Here is a 17276-nt window from a genome sequence, read left to right as displayed (position 1 = left end):
AACAGAGTCTTTGCAGATGATCGAGTTAAGATGAAGTCTTTTTTTTTTTTTGGGGGGGGGCCATCAATCCAATATAGGTAGTGTCCTTATAGAAAGGGAAATTTGGACACAGAGACAGATATGTAGAGGGAAGATGAGGTAGAGATATGGGGAGAATGTCATCTATAAGCCAAAGATGCCTGAGGCTACTAGAAGATAGGAGAGAGGCATGAACAGATTCTCCCTTACCACCCTCAGAAGGAACCACCTGCTGACACCTTGGAATTTGGACTTCTGCCCTCCAGAACTGTAAGACAATAAATTTCTGCTGTTCTCAGTCACCCAATTTATGTACTTTGTTATGGCAATCCTGGCAAACTATACAGTATTTTAAAGCAAATGCCAGATATTGTGTCATTTTACCTATAAATATTTCAGTATGTGTAGTATATATTTCTAATTGCTAAGAACTTTACAATATAATTTTGATGTCATTATCAATGATTTAATAATGTCATCTAGTATCCTATCTGTATTGATTTGTCTTTTTCCATCTCGTTTATCTGATTTGAGATCCATTAAAGTTCTCACATTACTTTTGCTTATTTTATTTTATTATTTATTTATTTATTTATTTTTGAGACGGAGTCTCGCTCTGCCGCCCAGGCTGGAGTGCAGTGGCCGGATCTCAGCTTAATGCAAGCTCCGCCTCCCGGGTTCACGCCATTCTCCTGCCTCAGCCTCCCGAGTAGCTGGGACTACAGGCGCCCGCCACCTCGCCCGGCTAGTTTTTTTGTATTTTTTAGTAGAGACGGGGTTTCACCGTGTTAGCCAGGATGGTTTCGATCTCCTGACCTCGTGATCCGCCCGTCTCGGCCTCCCAAAATGCTGGGATTACAGGCTTGAGCCACCGTGCCCAGCCTGCTTATTTTATTTTTTTGAGATGGAGTCTTGCTCTGTGACCCAGGCTGGAGTGCAGTGGCGTGATCTTGGCTCACTGCAACCTCTGCCTCCCAGGTTCAAGCGATTCTCCTACCTCAGCCTCCAGAGTAGCTGGGGTTACAGGCATGCACCACTACACCTGGCTAATTTTTGTATTTTTGGTAGAGATGGGGTATTACCATACTGGCCATGCTGGTCTCGAACTCCTGGCCTCAAGTGATCTGCCTGCCTCAACCTCCCAAAGTGCTGGGATTACAGGCATGAGCCACCGTGCCTGGCCACATTTGCTTATTTCATTTTTAAAAATTCCAGCTGGGTGAGGTGGAGCATGCCTGTAGTTCCAGTTACGGGGAAGGCTAGTCTGGGCCTGTCTCTCTCTCTCTGTGTGTGTGTGTGTGTGTGTGTGAGAGAGAGAGAGACAGGGTGCTCTGTCGCCCAGGCTGGAGTGGAGTGGGGCAATCACAGCTCACTGTAGCCTTGAACTCCTCAGCTCAAGCTATTCTCCTGCCTCAACCTTCTGAGTAGCTAGGACTACAGGCACGCGTCACCATGCCCAGTTAACTTTTCAGATTATTTGTAGACAGGGTCTCACTATGTTGTCCAGGCTGGTCTTGAACTCCTGGGCTCAAGGGATCCTCCTGTCTTGGCCTTCCAAAATGTTAGGATGACAGGCATGGGCCACCATGCCTGGCTGAGACCTTGACTCTTAAAAAAAAAAAATTTCCCTTTCTTATTTCCCTATGAAGCCATTAATCTGTTAGATTGGGTCACCTGTCTCATAGAACATTCATGTTCTGAATTTGGCTGATTGCTTTATTTTAGTGTCTTCTAGCTTTATTTATTTACTTATTTATTTATTTAGAGCTGGGATCTTACTCTGTCACCCAGGCTGGAATGCAGTGGCACTATCTTAGCTTACTGCAGCTTCCAACTCTTCAGTTCAAGCAATCCCCCTACCTCAGCCTCCCAAGTAGCTAGGACCACAGGTGCAAGCTGCCACACCTGGCTAATTTTGTATTTTTGTATGGGGCTTCACTATGTTGTCCAGGCTAATCTTGAGCTCCCAGCCTCAAGTGATACTCCTACCTTGGCCTCTCAAAGTGCTGGGATTACGGGCATGAACCACTGCACCCAGCCTATGTCTTAAACAAAACAAAACAAAACAAAACAAAAACAGCTTTATGGAAGTATAATTTACATACCATAAAATTCACCTGTTTTAGACATACAATTTAATGATTTTTAGAAAATGTACAGAGCTATGAAACTATCACTACAATCCAGTTACAGAACATTTACTTTACTCAAACGATATCACATGACTGTTTATAATCAAACATTCCCCTTTCCACCTCATTAAAGACCTTCTGCACAGCAAAATAAACTAGCAACAGAGTAAACAGACAACCCACAGAATGGGAGGAAATATTCTCAAACTATGCAACTGACAAAGGTGTAATATCCAGCATCTATAAGGAACTTAAATCAACAAGCAAAAAACAAGCCCATTAAAAAGTGGGCAAAGGACATGAACAGACACTTCTCAAAAGAAGACATACAGGCAGACAACAAACACATGAAAAAATGAGGTGGACTCTTAGTTCTGTTCCATAGATCTGTATGTCTGTCCTCAATATCACTAATCATCAGAGAAATACAAATCAAAGCCACAATGCGATACCACCTCATGCCAGTCAGAATGGCTACTATTAAAAAGTCAAACAACAACAACAACAGATGCTGGTGAGACTGTGGAGAAAAAGAAATGTTTATACACTGTTGGTGGGAATGTAAACCAGTTAAGCCACTATGGAAAGCAGTTTGGAGATATTTCAAAGCACTAAAAATAGAACTACCATTCAACCCAGCAATCCATTACTGGGCATATATCCAAACGAAAAGACATTGTTCTACCAAAAAGACAAGTGCCCTGGTATGTTCATCACAGTACTAGTCACAATAGCAAAGACATGGATTCAACCTAGGTGCCCATCAACAGTGGACTGGATAAAGAAAATGTAGTGCAATATGTATCATGAAATACTATGCAGCTATAAAAAAGAACAAAATCATGTCCTTTGCAGCAACATGGATGTAGCTGGAGGCCATTATCCTAAGCAAAGTAATGTAGAAACAGAAAACCAGGTATCACGTGGTCTCACTTATAAGTGGGAGCTAAACACTGGATACACATAGACATTAAGATGGGAACAATAGGCTGGGCGCAGTGCCTCACGCTTGCAATCCCAGCACTTTGGGAGGCCAAGGCGTGTGGATCACTTGAGGTTAGGAGTTTGAGACCAGCCTGGCCAAAACGTGGTGAAACCCCATCTCTACTAAAAATACAAAAATTAGCCAGGCATGCTGGCAGATACCTGTAATCCCAGCTACTCAGGAGGTTGAGGCAGGAGAATTGCTTGCACCCGGGAGGTGGAGGCTGCTGTTAGCTGATATCATGCCAGTGCACTCCAGCCTGGGCAACAGAGTGAGAATCATCTCAAAAAAAAAAAAAACAAAAAAACAAAAAACGGGAACAATAGACATTGAGGATACATAATGCGGGGGAGGGAGGAGAGCAAGAGTTGAAAAAACACCTGTTTTGTTCTACGCTCACTACCTGGATGATGGGTTCAATCACACCCAAATCTCACCATCACACAATATACCATGTAACATACTTGCACATCTAAGTAACAGTTGAAATAATAATAATAATTAAAAAAAAAACAATCCCCTTTCTTATCACATCTCAGGCAATCACTAATCTACCTCCTGTCTCTATAGATTTATAGATTTGCTTTTTCTGTCACTTAAAAAAAAACTGTAGCCATTCTATTGGGTGTGAAGTGGTATCATCAAGGTTTTGGTTTGCATTTCCCTATGACATGATGTTAAGGATCTTTTCATGTGCTTGTCAGCCATTTGTATATCTTCTTTGGTGAAATGTTCATTCAAGTCTTTTGCCTATTTTGAAATTAGGTTGTTAGTGATTTTTTTGAGTTGGAAGAGTTCTTATCTTTTCATTTCCTTATTTTCTTTCTTTTCTCAGAGACAGGGTCTTGCTCCATCACCCAGACATGATCAAAACTGCAGTCTAGAACTCCTGGGCTCAACTGATCCTAATGCCTCAGTTTCCCAAGGAGGTGGGACTACAGGCTCATGCCATGCCTGGCTAATTAAAGAAAAAAAATTTTTTTGACATGCAGTTTCACTCTTGTTGCCCAGGCTGGAGGGCAATGGTGTGATCTCAGCTCACTGCAACCCCTGCCTCCCAGGTTTAAGCAATTCTCCCGCCTCAGCCTCCTGAGGAGCTGAGATTACAGGCGTACACCACCACAACTGACTTATTTTTGTATTTTCAGTAGAGATGCGGTTTCGCCACGTTGGCCAGGCTGGTCTCAAACTCCTGACCTCAGGTGATCCACCCGCCTTGGCCTCCCAAAGCGCTAGGATTACAGGTGTGAGCCACTACGCCTGGCCCCTTTAAGATTTTTTATAGAGATAGGGTCTCACTTTGTTGCCCAGGCTTTTCTCACACTCCCAGCTCCAAACGATCCTCCTGCCTCAGATTCCCAAAGTGCTGGGATTACAGGCATGAGCCACTGGGCCTGGCCTCTTTTTTTTCTTCTTGAGACAGAGTCTCATTCTGTCATCCAGGCTGGAGTGCTGTGGCGTGATCACAGCTTACTGCCCCCTCAACCTCCCTGAGCTCAGGTGATCCTCCCTCCTCAGCCTCCTGAGTAGCTAGGACTATAGGTGCATGACACCACACCTGGCTAATTTTTGCGTTTTCTTTGTAGAGATGTGTTTTGCCATGTTCTCCAGGCTGGTCTTGAACTCCTGGTTCAAGCGATCCACTTGGTTTGGCCTCCCAAAATGCTGGGATTACCTGCATGAGCCACTGTACCTGACCCTCATTTTCTTAATGGTGTCTTTGGGGTTCAAAATCTTTAATTTTTAAGAAATAAAATTTATAAAACTCTTACAGTTTTAGCTCTCATGTTAGGTCTGTAATCCAAGTAAAGATCAAACTGCTCTAGCACAATTTGTGTAAAAATCTATCCTTTTCCTGTTGAGTTGCCTGGAGATCTCAGGTGAAAATCAATGACCATAAACCTAAGGGTTTATTTTTGGACTCTTAGTTCTGTTCCACAGATCTGTATGTCTGTCTTTATGCCAGTACCATACTTGTCTTTTTTTTTTTTTTTTTTTTTGAGACAGAGTCTCGCTCTGTCACCCAGGTTGGAGTGCAGTGGCACAATCTTGGCTCACTGCAAGCTCTGCCTCCTGGGTTCACACCATTCTCCTGCCTCAGCCTCCCGAGTAGCTGGGACTACAGGCGCCTGCCACCACGCCAGGCTAATTTTTTTGTATTTTTAGTAGAGACGGGGTTTCACCGTGTTAGCCAGGATGGTCTCAATCTCCGGACCTCGTGATCCACCCGCCTCGGCCTCCCAAAGTGCTGGGATTATAGGCATGAGCCACCGCGCCCGGCCTTGACATCATACTTGTCTTGACTACCATAGCTTTATAGTAAGTTTTGAGCTTGGGAAGTATAAGTTCTTCAACTTTTTTGTTGTTTTTCAACATTGTTCTGGATATTCTGTGTTCTTTGTATTTCCATATAACTTTTAAGATGAGCTTGTCAATTTCAGCAAAAAAATCCAACTGAGATTCTAATATGGTTTGTGATAATCCTATAGATCGGTGAGAGCTGCCCTCTTAGATCACTTGGGCCCAGGAAGTCGAGGCTGCAGTGAGCTATGACTGCACTACTGCACCCCAGCACCTGAGTGACTAAGCAAGACCCTGTCTCAAAATAATTAAAAAAAAAAAAAAGAAAGAAAGAAAAAAAGAAATGTTCCCAGTCGGGCACAGTGGCTCATGCATGTAATCTCAACACTTTGGGAAGCCAACGTGGGAGGACTGCTCAAGCTCAGGATTTCAAGACCAGCCTGGGCAATATAAGGAGACCTCGTCTCCACAAAAAATAAAGAAATAAAAATTAGCTAGGCATGGTGGCATATGCCTGAGGTCCCAGCTACTTTGGCGTCTAAGGTGGGAGGACTGTTTGAGCCCAGGAGCTTGAGGCTGCTGTGAGGCATGAATGTGCCACTGCACTCCAGCTTGGGCAACAGAAAAGAGACCCTCTCTTAAAATAAAATAAAATAAAATAAAATAAAATAAAATAAAATAAAATAGATCCCAAAGAAGCAGCCGCCTGCTTTGGGCAGATTACTTTTAAATTTCAAGGAGTTCAAGAACCAAGCTGTACCTGTGTTTCAATATTTATTTACCCAAGTTTGTTCCAAATATTAACAACACATACTGTATGTCAGGGACAAAGCTTTAGGATTTCTAGGGAAGCTGTAAGAAAGACTAACACACAGCCACTGGTCTATGAGATCATGCAGGATTGCATACTTTGAACTCTCCTGAGATTTGCTTTAATTTAAAGAAAACTGAACACAAAGATGTATATACCATGAACATTGTACAAAACATCTGTGAACTATAGAGCTAGGGAATAAAAAAAGCAGTTCAGAAAGGTAGCCTTGAAAGAAGGAAATATGTCCATGAAAGACAAAATTAGTACTTCAAATGTCCAAAGCTCTTAGTGACTCTAAAAAAAGGTCTTTAGTTAACAACAAGATCTTTAATTTTCCCCCAAAAGATCTCCAGGGATTTTCAGATCCTGATTCCCTTCAAATCTACAAAGGTCCCTAGGCTCAGGGCAATGCCAAATGTTCTTGAGGTCTGCTCCCTTCTTCCCCGTTCCCAGCATCATCATGTGTGTGGGAGGAACTGAGTTGTTTTTATCCTGCTCACTGCATAAGTACAGCAGAAGCCAACTGGGAGTTCTATTCCCCAATATGCTCATTGTACAATGCTTAGCTCCTAGAAGGGTGGGTAGAAAAGAGCTGACAGGCAAAGAAGCAGTTTATAGTAGCTGCATGTTTAAAAACTGAAATTCATCTAGACACCCTATGTGAACACATTTAGATTTTCGGCACTGCTGTGAATGAGATCGTAAGAATTTCTAGCCTAGTGCGAGAAATGGTGTGCATGTTGATATAGTCCACAGTGACTCAGTGAGGAAGGAAAGCCATCATTAATTTAAACTGAGTGTGTTGGCTAGGTGTAATGGCTCATGCCATAATCCCAGCACTTTGGGAGGCCGAGGTGGATGGATCACCCGAGGTCAGGAGTTTGAGACCAGCCTCCCAACATGGCAAAACCCCACCTCTACTAGAACTACAAAAAATTAGCCAGGTGTGGAGGCACGCACCTGTAATCTCAGCTACTCAGGAGGCCGAGGCAGGAGACTCACTTGAACCCGGGAGGTAGAGGTTGCAGTGAGCTAAGATTATGCCACTGTACTCCAGCCTGGGAGACAGAGCAGACTCCGTTTCAAAAAAAAAAAAGGAAAAAAAAAAAAAAAAAAAAACCCCAAAACTGAGTGTGTCTTGCCAGCTTATATGGCTGCACAGAATGACTTTTTCCAAACCAAGCTAAGTTCAAAGTTTGGGGACCAGAGAAAGGTATTGGGTGAGAACAGAATGAAGAAAACCCAGTTGCACAAAAAAATGTCAAATACAAGAGAAACTTAATTTTATCACAGGCTTCTCTTTGCCTAAATATGAATGTTAACAGAGAGGAAGTGTCATGGATGGCTTCTGAATTCAGATGCCAGTGGAACTGGAGCTTGAAACTAGAGACAACAATTCGGATGAGGATAAAAGCTTCCTACAGTAACTTAACTATCTTGCAGTGTTCAATGCAACAACGTAACTCCTCTATTTGAAGACCTTCAGATAATCACCTTCTACTTTATTTGGCAATCTTTTTTTTTCCTTTTTTTTAATTGAGATGGAGTCTTGTTCTGTCACCCAGGCTGGAGTGCAGTGGCACGATCGCGGCTCACTGCAAGCTCTGCCTTCTGGGTTCACGCCATTCTCCTGCCTCAGCCTCCTGAGTAGCTGGGACTACAGGCGCCCGCCCCCACACCCGGCTAATTTTTTTGTATTTTTAGTAGAGATGGGGTTTCACCATGTTAGCGAGGATGGTCTCGATCTCCTGACCTTGTGATCTGCCCACCTCGGCCTCCCAAAGTGCTGGGATTACAGGCGTGAGCCACTGCGCCCAGCCAGATTTGGCAATCTTAAACATGTTCCAACAAAGAAGTGTCTTCTCTCCCACTAAAAGAATCAGAGCTAATTCACTACTTCCTAATCACTGCAATTTAGAAGAAACTAGAGACCAAGATATGCTTGAAATAATCAAGTATGCTCAGAACTAGGGAAAAGGGAATGACCTACGGCTACTACTTACTAGCTACCTTTAATTTTAACAAGAGATGCTGGGGCAAGCACCTGTGGTGTGGCTATCTGGTATTTGCTATATAGGAAGGCACTAGCCATACCACCCCAATGCCTGATCTTGGTCTCACTGTAAGTGGTAGGAATAACAGATTCTTGATTGTTAGGAGTGCATATGGAGTTATCAAACTAGACGTCTGCCTGTTCAGCAGGGTAGGCTATCTCACCATAGCCCTGAGGTGCTCAGGCCCTCTCAAAAAAAAAGCAGTTGTGTTGAGGTGAAAACCCTGGACTCAAAGCAGCAGAGTCTGCCAACAGTGGAAGGATTCTTAAGAGTTCCAAGTGCTGCTCCAGGTCCAGTTTTTAGGTGACCTTGTGGGTTTGTTCTTGTTCTTGTCCACATCCAGCTTTCCTTTCTGACTGACGGCCCGGCTGACTGATAGTGATTTCAGGCTCAACACTAGACACAGAAACAACAGCATACATACACTACTCTATCAGCTTCCATTAATTGTGTAATAAATTCTTTATTTTCTATGACTCACAGCATTTCTGTTTCTCTGATATAAAAATTGCTACTAGAAGTGGTCCTGGGGAAAAGAAAAAAAAAAACCAGAATCTTGAAGATGGGTTTGCTGAACTTGTTCTGTGTTATTTGGAATTGGTTCTCTGATTTGATTAGATTTAAAGGCCTATCAACTAATTGGATGAGGCCCACCCAGATTAGCCAAGATAATCTCTCTTACTTAAAATCAATGGATTGTTGCTATTAATTACATACAAAAATACCTTCATAACAACACCTAGATTAGTATTTGACGGAATAAATGGATACTACAGACTAGCAAAATTGATACATAAAACTAAACATCACACAGACTAATGAGAGCCACATGTCTAATAAGTAACACAGGAATTGGCAAAGCCTTCCTAGGCAGAATCACACTGCTGTTCACCCTCACCCATCTCAACTCAGCGTGCCAGAACCTGCTGAGATCTAGAAGTCTCTCACTCCCCAAGAGGTGCTCAAGAAAGCACTCTGCACAGCACCACTGACGAGAAGCTTCTACTCAAAGATAAGCCCAAGAGTGTTATGTCTCTCAAGTTATCCCTCAAAGCTGCCTGGCCCATACAACACTGGGTGAAAACTGACACATTCATTTGCACTCCACTCTAGTCTCACTGGTCTAGCCAATATGACATTTCAGCAGGTCATGCCCATCATGAGGTAGAGTCTGTTTTCTCATCTCATGAATCTAGGCTGGCCTTGTGACAGCCTTGACCAGAATTCTCCCAAGTACACTAAGCAATATTCCTACTGTCTTCAGGCCTGGTTCTAAGCTGGTTGTGTAGGAGATGGTCATGGCAAAGGTTCATTGAAGGATCACTCAAGAGTTCATGCCTCAAAGCTTTGTTTCAGCTTCTGCATGGCTAGAGTTATACTAAATTTAAATATATATATATTTGAGATGGAGTTTTACTCTTGTTGCCCAGGCTGGAGGGCAGTGGCACGATCTCGGCTCACTGCAACCTCTGCCTCTCAGGTTCAAGCGATTCTCCTGCCTCAGCCTCCCAAGTAGCTGGGATTACAGGCATGTGCCACCACACCCGGCTCATTTCTTATATTTAGTAGAGACAGGGTTTCATTATGTTGGTCAGGCTGGTCTTGAACTCCTGACCTCAGGTGATCCACCCACCTCGGCCTCCCAACGTGCTGGGATTACAGGGATGAGACACCGTGCCCGGGATAAAAGAGATTATAAAACAACCTAGCTCAGACATTCCCCACCCTTGAGGTTCAACAGCTGGGTAAGTAACTTTCTCCTAAGTACCAGGTATCTACAAGACACTAAGTTGACATCTATATATTAATGCTTACAAATTTATATCTGAAGCATAGTCCTATCCTCTGAGCACTGAGTCTATACATGACTTCCTCCTGTTTACCTGGATCCCCAAATGAACTTTGGATTTCCCTGCTACAAACCCTGTGCTCCCTATCTCATTACTATCCTGCTGCTCAAACCTGAAATGTGAGTCTTTTTTGACACCACTCCACTTCTCAACCCCAAGGTTCAAACACCAAGTCCTCAGATTTTACCTGCTAAATCCTTCTCTAATTTATCTACTTTTCTCCAACTCTACTGTCAATACCCTAGTTCAAATACCATTACTTCTTACCTGGATTACTACAATACCCTCCTTTACTTGGTCTCTCTGCATCCTCTTTTACCCAACTCCAATCCCTTCTCCATATTGCATCCAGAGTTATCTTTCGAAGGCAAATTTGATCTTGTCATTCCCTAATAAAATGCTTTGGTAGTAGCTGGGCGCGGTGGCTCATGCCTGTAATCCCAGCACTTTGGGAGGCCGAGGTGGGCGGATCACGAGGCCAGGAGATGGAGACCACCCTGGCCAACATGGTGAAACCCTATCTCTACTAAAAATACAAAAATTAGCTGGGTGTGGTGGGGCATGCCTGTAATCCCAGCTACTTGGGAGGCTGAGGCAGGAGAATCGCTTGAATCAGGGAGTTGGAGGTGGCAGTGAGCCAAGATCGTGCCATTGCACTCCAGCCTGGCGGCAGAGTGAAGCTCTGTCTCAAAAACAAACAAAAAATGCTTCGGTAGTTGGGACTCTAGTAGATTGTTTTAAAAATGGTCACAGCTGGGCGTGGTGGCTCACACCTGTAATCCCAGCACTTTGGGAGGCTAAGGTGGGCGAATCACCTGAGGTTGGGAGTTCGAGACCAGTCTAACCAACATGGAGAAACCCTGTCTCTACTAAAAATACAAAATTAGCTGGGCGTGGTGGCGCATGACAGCTACTCAGGTGGTTGAGGCAGCAGAATTGCTTGAACCTGGTAGGTGGAGGTTGAGGTGAGCCGAGATCGTGCCACTGCACTCCAGCCTGGGCAACAAGAACAAAACTCCATATCAAAAAAAAGAAAAAAAAAAAAAAGAAAAAGATGACCACAATTATTCCCCTCTCTGTACCCGTATCCTTTTGTAAAGTGACTTTGCAGCTCCTCCCATCATGAGGTAGAGTCTATTTTGTTATCTCATGACTCTGGGCTGGGCTTGTGACTGCTCTGATCCAAAGAATGTGGTGCAAATGATGCTGTTCCAGCCCTTTCTCCAATACACAAGGTCAAGAAGTCTCATCTCTGCCCACAAAGACTCTGTTGCCAGAGCACATTCAAACACAAGATGATACTCTGGCTCCATTAATGTCCTCTTTCAACAAATTTACTAGGATTCTACTATATGTCAGGCCATGTATTAGACCTTAGGTCTACAAAGACAAAATACAACCACTATCCTTATGTAACTTATAATCCAGAGCAATACAGGATTATAGATGTTACCACAGAACTTTCCTTAGGATATAGGGGAGCACAAAGGAAGAAGGACAGTTCTGCCTATAACAGGAAAGACTAGAAAAATCTTCACAGAAAAATGATACTTGAGCTGAGTCTTGAAAGAAAAATGGGTGCTTAGCCAGGGAGAGAAGAGTAACTTTGGCTGAAGGATTACCAGGAATGGTGAAAAGTAAAAGGACAGAGGCATTAAAAGGAATGCAGAAGTTAAGAGAACTATAAGCAATTTTCCATAGCTACTGATAGAATGTTGAGAATGGGGTTGTGGTAGAGAAAGATATAAGGCTGGAGGGGTAAGCATGATTAGATAACTGAGGGCTTTAGGAATTTGTGCTTTATTCTATAAGCAATGTATTTATAGGTTTGGGGTAAAGAGATAGCAGAAAGCAAAGTTGAAAATTCTAGAGAGTGTTGAAAAATCTAATGGAGAAAAGGTTCCAGGAGTGGCAGAAGAAAGGGGGTAAAAGGCATAAATTGAAGGGAGTGGCCCCAAACTTCTTCCAATGCTGGAGGAAAGGAATCGAAGGTGGGTCTGAATAAAGGCAAAGTCATGGATGGGGTAGCTGGGGAAATCAGCAGGCCTGTGTTTTGACAGGAGAGTGGTGATGGCAGAGAACAGCTTCTGAGAGGAGTGAAAAGCTGGCCCAGGACAAATAGAACAATGCAGAGTGATTCTGAGGGTTCAGCTAAGATAGGAGCCATGAATTTATAGTGCTGCCAATTTATATCCGTACATAATATTTCTCCTAAAGACTTTGGACTTGGAGAGAAATGCCTGAAGGCACAGGACCTAGACTGGATGAAGAAGGAAATGAGGGAAGAGAGAGAGAGAGAGAGAGAGGGAGAGAAAAAAGAGGGGGTAGGAGTGGTAGTAGTAAGGGACTAGAAAGATTTGAGGCTGAAATGAAGGAAACAGGATTCTGAGTAAAGATGGCAGATTAAACACAAGTGTTAACCCATCCTCCTTCTGAAAACTCATTGAAGTGTCAGTACAGAATTTTTTTTTAAGACATAAACCCACAAGGACAAAGACCACAAGAAGAGATGATGACAAAATTTCGGAAGCTGGAAAACCAAAGGATGGTGGTGGTAACAGATTCGGCATATCCAAGAAAGCTGAATCCTAAACCATCTATAAGGAAAGCTAAGAAGCAACTTGATTTGTATCTCAGGAGCCCTGAAATGATCATGAATTGGCAGCACAGCTTTTACCCACCCAGGCAGGAGATTGGAAGATTGTTCTCTGAAGTCTATACAACCAGCTCCAAAGAAAAGACTTAAAGATATTGACATGGGTTCTCTTATAGCCATATCATTTTATAGAAGTAAATTAAAAGTACAGAAGAGTAACAATACACTGGACAAGATACCTTGGGAAAGGTTTGTGATCCTAATTTCCACAAGCCCCTTTCCCCGCCTATACTTGCCCCCACCCTAAACTGCAAATTAGAGATGTATTTTGGGAATTAGGGCTGGTTAGTACCAGTGGAGGTACTAATTTACATAAATAGTATTTCAAGACTTCCACACCATTGGGAAAATAATCAAGGGTTTAAACCATTTCTCACCATCTGTAGTCCCAGAAATACATATCTGGCCATGATCTTTGAGGTCTTGACTGAAGTCCTTGACTCCCCAGATATAAATGTCTAAACCTTCCAAGATGACCTTGTGAACATTTTATTCCATTTTAAAGATATCCTTTAGGAGCTTGTTTTAATATTTTCATTACTCTTCCAGTAAAAAGACTTGACAACTATTCAAAAGAAAACAATGTAACATTGGGGAAAAGCTACATGATTTTCTTATTAAATATTTGGCACAAATATCTTTTACTTAATGAACTATTAAAAACATATGTCTGTCAGAAATAAAGCAGGAATTTTAGAGCTGGTGGTGGAGGGGGCGTTTCTTTAAAGACCAACTAAGCCAATTTCAGCCGGGGAAAACTGAGGCTTAGAAAAATAAAGTTATTTGCTCAAGGTCACACAGCTGGTTTTCTCCAGCCTAGATTGCAAATTCTCTGAACTTGAATTTTCAATATCAAGCTCTTTCTACCAGTAACATTGTTTCCCACTACATGTAATGCCTCTCCAAGTCAGAAAGGCATCAATCAGACATGTAGGAAAGGTGTTGTGCTTTGTTTAAATCCAATGAGGTCATAAGAATCTGGGCCCTTTGGAGTAAAGTTACTAGTACTGACTGATGACTAAATAGCTTGCTGCGGGGGTTGCCTCTGCATCTGACCATATTCTAACAAGTGTCTTTGAAATCAAGCAAACATTTTATCCCTCCCTGCCCCCCAGTAATGCTTTTTTTTTCTTTCTTTCTTTCTATTTTTTTAAGAGAGAAATGGGTCTTGCTATGTTGCCGAGGCTGGTCTGAAACTTCTGGGTTCAAGCAATCCTCCCACCTCAGTCTCCTAAAGTGCTGGGATTACAGGTGTGAGCCACCACACCCAGCCTCTCTCTCAGAAAGAGAGAAAACTGACAATGACATTCTATCATTGTCCTTTCCTCTCTTTTTTAAAATTTTTTTTTTAAATTTTCATAGGTTTTGGGGGAAGAGGTGGTATTTCATTACGTGAGTAAGTTATTCAGCAGTAATTTGTGAGATTTTGGCGCACCCATCTCCTGAGCAGTATACACTGAACCCAATTTACAAAAGTTAAAAAAACTTTACAAGAAGTTTCTGATTTTCCTATACACATGAAGGCCTTATCCATGATAACTGGTGTTTGCCCACTAGGAACTAGCCTCCATCTTTAGAAATTCAGCTTTTTAAAAAAGATAAAAGACAGCAGGAAGTACTGTATTCTTATAATCAGAAAGTGCTTGAAAATTTGAATCTAATTAGCTTTTAACCAGCATCTCACTGAGGCAGGAGGGGCACAACACCCCAGAGGGTCATAGGAATGAGAGAACATTTTTATGCATATTTATCCAGCCAGCAACCCTTTTATAACTACACACCAAAGATCCTGAATCACTGGGGTGTGGATTACAAATTAAAATAACAAGGAAAACAATCTGCCAACAAATAAAAATGCAACCTACTCTTAGGAAACTGACAGAAGATCTATCTGGTCTCAGTGACTCCAGTGCTTAGTCAAGGCCCTGAGCTTGACATCTATGAAGGAAAAAGACACATCCACCTGCTTTTCATTATCACCTCACCTCTGACTATGTCCATCTTCTTTGCTGCCATCATGCCCAAGCCTTGCTCTTGTTGTCAAATATAATTACAATTAAGGCATTTACTAACACTCCATTGTATGGAGCCATAAACTAGTTCCCAGGGAGGTTAAAAAGAAAGCAGAAAACAACCTCCACCAACCCTTTAGTTGTAACCAGAGAAACAGATGACTCTTGCTTTTAAGAACTTAATGTCTAAGGCTGCTATCTCTAATACAGAACAAAGCATAAACATCAGTGCTTGATGGATGCATGTGAGTCAGGTCCTCATTTCACATAATAATTGCTAATCACAATTAGTTTTCCTTTCTGTATTCCAAAGGACATAATTCCTTGAGAGTCTTGAATTTAGCAATGTAACACTGTGATACTTTTCAAGTCTTATACCTTAAATCTATCCTACACATTTCTGTCAGATTATTTTTTTTCAGAATCCTATATTTGAATAATCATTTCCTTCCTCAAAAGTCTTTAATAATTCCCTGGTATTCAAGGCCCTCTATTTTTAGACCAACCTAACATCTCAGCCAAGTTTCCCAACATGAACCTTCCATTCAGGTGAAATTGTCCTTCCCCACCTTTGCTCATGGCATTCTCTGTATATAGGATTCAGCTAGCTTCCCATGTCCCTTTCCATATCTGGACCAAATCAATCTTTCAAGTCCGAATTATTCTATTCGGTTTCCCTGACCACCTCAGCCCCTAGGATTAGATACCTCCTTTGAATTCTTAGAATACTGTCTGTTGGCCATAACTGTTCAGTATCTGATATTCCTTGCTATTGTTAGTTAACCTTTTACATGCATATTTCTATCTTCCACCAAGGCTGATGAGCTATTTGAGATAAAGTCCCCTGCCTCAAGGAGAAAGTCTTCTGCCTTAAATACCAAAACAGTGGTTTGACCAGATTTGAAGGATGTGTGCCTGAAAAGTAGAATGTCCTCATGAATAAGGACCAGTTCTGCCCCTAACTAGAGATGACACTGAACAAAACCCCTTCTTCCTCGCTTTCAGAATCACTGCCTGAAATATAGAAGACTGGACTAACTAAATGACCTTCCAGCTGTGGCAGTTTATAATTCTAGAAATATTACTTTGGGGCAAAAGCAATTGCGTTTTTTTAAATGGCAAAAACCGCAACTACTTTTGCACCAACCCAATAGCTACAAATAAGATCATATTTTTTAATACATTAAGAGATATTTATTGTTTAATTGCATCTTGTGGCGAGCTTTTCTGAAATATAAAAAAACTCCCTCTGCTTCCTACGTTTTGATTTTGATAAATGGATTTAGGAAAAAAAAAAATCCAAAACAAAACCCTTACTTCTTTCTTCACAGAATTCCAGAGCTAGTCAGCTATTTCCTGACCACTGTAAGAAACAAGCTGTGCTCACAAGGCTCCATCACAGATATTCTTTATGGAGAAAAAAAAGAACCTGAGTGGGGTCAGCAAACTACAGCCTGCCAGTTAGATGGCCCTATTGCCTGTTTTAATGGAAAAAAAAGAAAAATTCTTGTACAGATAGGGTCTCGCTCTGTCACCCAGGCTGGAGTGGAGGGGCATGAAAAAAGTTCACTGTAGCCTTAAATTCCTGAGTGCAAGGGATCCTCCCGTCTCTGCCCCCAAATAGCTGGGACTACAGGCATGCGTCACCATGCCCAGGTAATTTTTCAAAAACTTTTTGTAGAGATGGGGGTCACAGGATGTTGCCCAGGCTGGTCTCAAACTCCTGGCCTCAAGTGATCCTCTTGTCTCGGTCTCCCAAAGTGGACATTAGAGGTGTGAGCCACCACACTCAACCTTACTTGCTTTTAAAACTTTTTAAATTGGGAATTTTTTCTCTTTTTTTTTTTAGACAGAGTTTCGCTTTTGTTGCTCAAGCTGGAGTGCAATGGCGCGATCTCGGCTCACTGCAACCTCCGCCTCCTGGGTTCAAGTGATTCTCCAGCCTCAGCCTCCCAAGTAGCTGGGACTATAGGTGTGCGCCACCATGCCTGGGTAACTTTTTGTCTTTTTAGTAGAAATGGGTTTCACTATGTTAGCCAGGCTGGTCTCGCACTCCTTACCTCAGGTGATCCACCCACCTCGGCCTCCCAAAGTGTTGGGATTATAGGTGTGAGCCACCGTGCCCAGCCGGAGTTTTTAAAATACAGAAAAGTATAAAGAAAAAAAATAATCATCATCAATACTTCCACATTCCAGAATTGTTACTATCTCAGCTAAATGTTGTTTTTAAAAAAGAAACATCACATTTATTTTATGAAAAAGGATGTACTTATCTTACAGAATTCAAGGACTTTAGAGAATTACTAAGTTTAAAAAATTCTCCCTCCCTCCCTCCCTCCCTCCCTTCCTTCCTTCCTTCCATTTATTTTTTTGAGACGGAGTCTCGCTCTGTCACCCAGGCTGGAGTGCAGTGGTGCGATCTCGGCTCACTGCCAGCTCCGCCTCCCGGCTTCA

At 42.3% G+C, this 17276-nt stretch overlaps 1 protein-coding gene and 1 long non-coding RNA gene across 9 annotated transcripts in view; one reads left to right on the top strand and one right to left on the bottom strand.

The window, feature by feature from the left end:
* Positions 1 to 17276, bottom strand: part of EIF2B3 (eukaryotic translation initiation factor 2B subunit gamma) — a 147316-nt gene that overhangs the window by 53138 nt on the left and 76902 nt on the right.
* The window catches only part of LOC144333841 (uncharacterized), a 30489-nt gene continuing 24167 nt past the window's right edge, over positions 10955 to 17276 (top strand). Inside the window, exon 1 of the long non-coding RNA XR_013402931.1 lies at positions 10955 to 14036. This is a non-coding gene — a long non-coding RNA (uncharacterized LOC144333841). The remainder of the gene's footprint in view (positions 14037 to 17276) is intronic.

Source organism: Macaca mulatta, chromosome 1, assembly GCF_049350105.2.
Source record: "Macaca mulatta isolate MMU2019108-1 chromosome 1, T2T-MMU8v2.0, whole genome shotgun sequence".
NCBI lineage: Eukaryota > Metazoa > Chordata > Mammalia > Primates > Cercopithecidae > Macaca > Macaca mulatta.
This window is presented reverse-complemented; position numbering and strand designations above follow the sequence as displayed.